Raw genomic sequence first — 6969 nt, 5'->3', positions numbered from 1 at the left:
TCTGTTCCTTTTTTGACACGTCTTTTCTTTCATCAACCATAACTGAAAAGTACTTGGCATCTTGTACCTCAGCACAAATTGTGTCCTTGATATGTCTTCCAACAACTGATATCAATTCATTCTGGTCGATCTAACTTTTGTTTTGGAGAGGGATTTGATTCAGCAATTAGGTGAAGAATTTCTACAAAATTTCCTGAATTTAATGTATAACCACCCTCATTATGTCCACGAAAAGACAGGTCTTGCCTTCCCAGTAATGCAGTGACTTTTAAAAGTAACTTTACATGTTCCCTGTTGTTCTTAATTCCTTTTAGCCTAGCTGAAGACAGAGAAGATGCTACAGACTGAGTGGACCCTGACTGAATATCCTTGACATTAGAAGAGCTGTCATACTGTTAATGTGTCTTTCACTTGCCTGATGTTGTTTGAGAAGGGTACTGGTATCTTTCCATTTCCTTGTTCCAACATCAATTAACGATGTCCTACCTAATCTTTCCTCCTTACGATCAGATGCTCCAGCAAAGTGCCTACATGGAGCGCAATAACACGCATCTTGTAAGACCGAGTGTTCTAACCAAGAAAATATATCAAAATAGGGACTTCTGAATTTCCTATTATTCTGATTGCTTGGGTAGCTTGGCAGTTTTGGTTGACTGGGTTTATCATAGGGGGACTTAAATATATCAACTGCTTGAGTCCCTCGAGTTTGTGACGTGGATGGACTGTCTTTTGTATCTTTTTGCTCCTGGTTCATTGGAACATTATGTGCTAATGTGACTTCTGCTTCATCAACAGAAATAAAATCTGAGTCTTGATTAGGGGATGATGTAGTGGCTAAGACAATATTGTTAGTTGCTTTACTGGTTAAATAAATATATATACTGTATATATATATATATATATATATATATATATATATATATATATATATATATATATATATATATATATATATATATATATAATGCCATATATATTGCCATATATAAACCATAGGAGGAGAGTTTACAAGCCCAGAATCTCTTTACGTTAACTAAATCTATTTATCTATCTATTGCCAGACGCCTCAATCCCATTTGGGGTGGCCACAAACAAATCGCCTCCAAGTCGCCCTGTCCCCCTCCATTTCACTGCCCTGCTCCCAACTCACACCCCACTCTCTCATATATCTCTCCACCCCATCCCTCCATCTCATCCTCGGCCTCCCCCTCCCTCTTCCCCCCTCCACCTCACTCACATACACTCTCTTCGTCAGTCTTTCACCCTCCATCCTCTCCACATGGCCAAACCACCTCAGTGTGTTCCTCATAACGCTTCCTATCACATCCACATCCACACCACAACGCTCCTTTATATCCTCATTCGTCAGCTTGTCTCTCCATGTGACTCCACAGGCTCCTCTTAAATAACTCATTTCCACTGCTGTCACTCTTGACTTGTGTCCTTCCAACAACGTCCAAGCTTCACTTCCATACGTTAGAGTTGGTAGCACAATACTGTCATGTAGTAACTTTTTCACTTCCATGCTCACTTCCCTGTTTCTTATCACTGCTTTCAAAGAACCAGCAACCTTTCTTCCCTGCTGTGCCCTTTCAAGCACTTCACCCTTCAAACCTCCATCCTTACTCATCACACTACCCAAGTACTTAAACGTACTCACACATATATATATATATATATATATATATATATATATATATATATATATATATATATATATATATATATATATATATATATATATATATAGAGTTCTTCAACCAGTAAAGCAACGCCCACTTTGGGAACCACTGATCTAAATGAACTCTTAAGACTCCTACCTACAGGTTCGTACTTCCAAAGGTGAATAAAAGCTATTAATGATAGCCAGAATACAATAAAAAAGGCAGCTCGATACTGAAGTTAACTGAACAGCTGACTAGGAACATATTTACATTGACATTCTTTAAAATACCTAGTAAATTATTGTGATTATTACTTACACACACACACACACACACATACACACACACACACACACACACACACACACACACACACACACACACACACACACACACACACAAGATATACTTCACTCAAAACGTAATGAGGCTAAACACAAATTATTTTTAATTTCACAGTGTTAACCTTACATATTTTTTTCGTTAACTGTAGTTGATTTGGAGGCCCCCTCAGAAAGCTTAGGGGGGGGAGCGAGCGCCCCTCGCTGCCCCCCCAAATGATGCCCCTGTGGCTCTACTACCAGGCTTAATAAATTTCCCTCAACTCCCTCTCATTCCCTGAAGACAGGATGTTGGATTGCAGGATGGAGTGAGATTCAGGGTTTACATCCAAATGAACCCTGGCAACAACAACAACAACGTTTTGAGGAAGCGAACTTTTCCATAATTACTACCGACTCCAGATAATTATATTCAGCCTTCTCTCACATCTCACCTAATCCCCTCTCCCTCCTACCGCTCTGGTTCCCATTTCTCCGTTCCATCCTTATCCATCGTCTCTCTCTCTCTCTCTCTCTCTCTCTCTCTCTCTCCAAATAATATTAACCCATACAACACAATTTTAGTCATGACAGGAACTTGTATGGTAGATGTGGCCTTCAATTCAGTAGGATGGGAAAAGCTAGGGTTAGGTAGGATTCTAGGTGACAGAGTTAGGCATGCTTTGTGTAGTAATAGATAGATGGAAAGGGGAACAGTTAATGGCATAGCTGTTAACAATCCAATACCTCTGGCCAGTGGTGGCAGGGGGAAAGTGAGGTGAGACCAGATCACCAGGCAAGTCAAGCATATCTCTTCTCAGCTCAGGTACAGGTAGACAATCTGGATTTCTGGAAGGGTGGGAGTGTCAGATAAGCGACCGTAGGAGTATTGTCATCTTGACTAAACATGTAAATGATTGACTAGGGTTAATTTTATTGCGTCTCAGAGCCGTACTAGAACCAGCAGTACTATGAACATTACGTATATGAAATAGAGAAGTATTATTTCAAAGTGTGACGAATTAATTACTTATGTAACAGCTTAATAACCCGATATAATTATGAATACTAAACCAAAGTTAAACCCCCGTGACAAGCACCTTGTTGGGGAAGCATTTCCACAAAGTTATACAATGTTTGAGAAATCACAACTGCACAAAACTGGCGAGAGAGTTTTAACACATATTTAAAAACTCCATAAATGCAGTGCAGATTAGAATACTGGATGTTGAAGCATTCGATTCACTGTATGTCAAAAATGTCACACAGAGTAACTCATTCTTTTTGGTGTATTATATGGATCGACTAAGTTAGATGAGAAAAGCAAGGAATTGCTGCACGAGAAAATAAAATAATAGAAAACGACTGGTATTATTTGTGGGGACTTCCATAATAAAAATATTGATTGCCAAATTCCGTATGCTGACAAGGAAGGGAAAAGGTTGTTGGAACTGGTAGATGATGCATTTTTAAATCAGGCAGTGAATACACCGACTTAGGTAATAATATATTCCACCTAGCCCTAGCAAACAGACAGTGGCCCAATAAATTTGTGTGATGGTGAAAAGTTTTGCACCAGTGATCATAATATCATCAGATTAGAAGTTAACATAAACTGTAAGACCAGTTTCAATAGCGTCTTTGTTCATAACATAACGAAAGCTAGTTTAGATAATACGAGCAACGAAATAGCCAGCAGCATGTAGATTAAGTTGCTAACCTTTGGCAAAGAAGAGAAATGTGGAAAGTATCCAGTAATCGATTGATGCCTATCAAAAGAAAAAAAATATTTTGATCATTACTCGAGGAAATAATCACACTAATAAACCAGCCTGGATGTCGAAGAATATGGAAGAATAATCGGTCGCGAGAGAAGAGCATATAAATAATAACATTAACGTCCAGAAAATCAAGATGAAGCTGACAGAACCGAATATTTTAAACTACAGCACCAAAAATATGAAAAGTATGCAGGAAAACTAAATGAGAATATGAGGCAAAAATTTCTCGTAAAACAAAATCAAACCCTTTTTTTCTGTTTTTAAAAAAAAGGTAAAAAATAAATAAATAAATAAATAAAATGGCGCAGGGCCTCTACTAAGCTCGGAAGGCGATATCGTGTTTGATAACCAAAGAATAGCAGCAATACTGAACCACTTCATTCATAGTGTTTTCACAAAATAAAACAAGGTGAACGTTTCCATGCCACGATCGGTTTTCTCAGGACCAAAAGATAATAAGTTATCAATCACTGAAATGTCAGGACATGATGAGTTAAGTATCTTAGAAAATACGACTCAAATAAATATTCTGGGCCACACCAGATATTTCGTCGCATTTTGCTTGAATGTTACAGACAGTTAGCCTTTCCTATAACGAAAATATTCAATCAGTCTTTAACTGAATGTCGACTACCTAATAATGGATGCTCGCCAATATATCATCTGTCTTTTAAAGTGCTATATAGAATGAATAATAATTTACCGCCTAATAAACCTAACATCATTACTAAGCACATTTTTTGGAAAAAATAATGTTATAGATAAAATTACCGTGCTCCCTAATAAGCATTATCTTATAACAGTTAATCAGCTCGAGTGTCGCAATAATAGATCACTCTATATAAATTTTGCTAGATTTTTTTTTACAACTATGTACAATAACTGGGGCGCATAAATACCATTGTATGACATATACATAGAACTCCAGAAAACATTTCATAAGATCCCCCTTCTAAGACTACGAGAAAAACTAAAAGCCCACAGCTGCTCTAACAAATTATGTTCATGGATTAGTGATTGGTTAATGAATCGCAAGTGACGTGTAGTGATAAATGGCTAATCATCAGACTGACTCGAAGTAACAAAGCAGAGTTCCTCAAGTATCAGTTCTAGGACCAGTTCTTTTTATTATTTGTTTTAATGATCTAGATAATTGACTTCATTCTGAGAAGCCATAATTTGCAGATGACGCTAAGATTGGAGGCAAAATAATTAGAAAATCAGACTGTGAATGTATACGAAATCATCTGGACATATTAATGAATTGGAGTGAATAATGGCAGGTGAATTTAAGTATAGATTAATGTAAGGTAATGCACTTTGACGACAAAAACATTAACCATAAATATTTCATGTTCAATACCCCACTGTCGGAAGTAAAGGACGAGAAGGTTTTAGAAGTTACAAGTGCCTCTTGGCCCTACCTGGCCGCTCAGGACTTGCCCAAATGAGAGTGATTCTGAATATCTACCACCACCACCACAGATACCACCACCAACACCATCATCATCACAGTTATCACCACCACCTTCAGCACCACATCTACCACCACCACCACCGCCACAGCTACCACCGCCATCACCACAGCTGTCACCACCACTACCAGAGCTACCACCACCACGTCAGCTCTCATCGCCATCATCACAGCTACCATCACCACCAACACTACTACCATCATTGTCACAGCTACAACCACCATCATCATCACAGCTACCACCATAACCACCATCACCACCATGACAACTACTACCATTTTCTATTGAATAAATAGTTTTTTCGTAGCATCAGTGAAGTAATAGGCATCACACTATAGATGTACAACTCCTTGCCCCCCCCCCTTACTCCCTCTCTCTCTCTCCCTGTAGAGATGCATGAAGCTCCACGAAAATGGCCCCCTGTATTTTTCCGCGCGTGCTCGATATCTAGCACCAGTGTGGACAAATGTCAGGGGCGAAAACATCCCGTCAGGAAATTTCAATTGAATTGAAATTGAAACTGGCCCATCTGGGACCCAGTTCCAATCGTCCTGTTAAGTTTCATGAAAATTCTTTTTCAGACACACACACACTCCCAGGATTATAGTATATCAGATTATCGAAATCCCTAAACAGTGTATTGCAGCCAGTACCTAGGGAAATAAAACTCTCGGCTTCGTCGCAAGGAACATTGGACATTGAATGTTCGATGTTATCTCTAAGCTTGATATGTGATTAGCTATATAACACAGAATACTGTGTGTAGCAATGATCTCCGAAAATTACGGACGAAGACTCGAGAGAGTACAGGGCATATTCACAAAAACGTTCTATCTTTACGAAGAGCGGCTAAAGAAAAAAATTTCTTTATAAAAGCGACGACTCAAAGATGTGATGAGAGTATTTAAAATTCTTAACAAATTTAGAAATGTTAGAAATAATCTGTTCGAAATATGGAATGATACTTTTATTACAAATATGAGAACGAAACTCAAAAGCTGGAGATCCAACATCAATATAGGAAAAATTACTTCAACATTCGGGTTGCGGAACAATGGAATTAGCTACCAGCAACAGTAGTTAGTGCCAAAGTTACGGACGAGTTTAAAATTTGGCGATACAATTATTTTGAGACTATGGGCTATAACTAACTGAGATTTCTTTCTTTTCAGGCTGAAGTGTATACGGACGACTGTGAGGCATTGGCTTAAAAATGAGAGCATTTGACGAATGTGTACAGATGTGTAGAACAGAGATTATATAGAGCATAAGTCTTCCTATGTGCCTCTCCTATAATAGTTTCTATGGTTGTTCTTTCTAAGAATATTTTTTTCTTTTAATCTTCCTCCTGTCATGTTAACCGGATGGTGTGGAGGATGGGGGAGAGTCTTCCTCTTTTCTATCATTCTCTCTTACACGTTGGTTAGAGCTTAATATAATTAGCCGTATTTCTCAGCTTCATCATTGACCAACATACCTCCTGTTATATGTACTGCCTGTGTACTATATACTCCTGACACAGACATTTTTCAAGATTATTATAACCGGCACGACGATTATACTAAACTTTTCCCCCCTTTCTCATCTCACCTTACACCCCCCCCCCTTCACATCCTTGGTTCCCTCCCACGGGCATCCAGTCCGACCCAAGTTCACATTCAATTAAAAGTTTGAATCAGGTGCCACGGGAAGGATGTGAGTCTTGGTGAGAGAGAGAGAGAGAGAGAGA

The sequence above is a fragment of the Coenobita brevimanus genome, chromosome 16 (genome assembly GCF_032717465.1).
Source record: "Coenobita brevimanus isolate Jiangsu-jjx chromosome 16, ASM3271746v2, whole genome shotgun sequence".
Lineage (NCBI taxonomy): Eukaryota > Metazoa > Arthropoda > Malacostraca > Decapoda > Coenobitidae > Coenobita > Coenobita brevimanus.
This window is presented reverse-complemented; position numbering follows the sequence as displayed.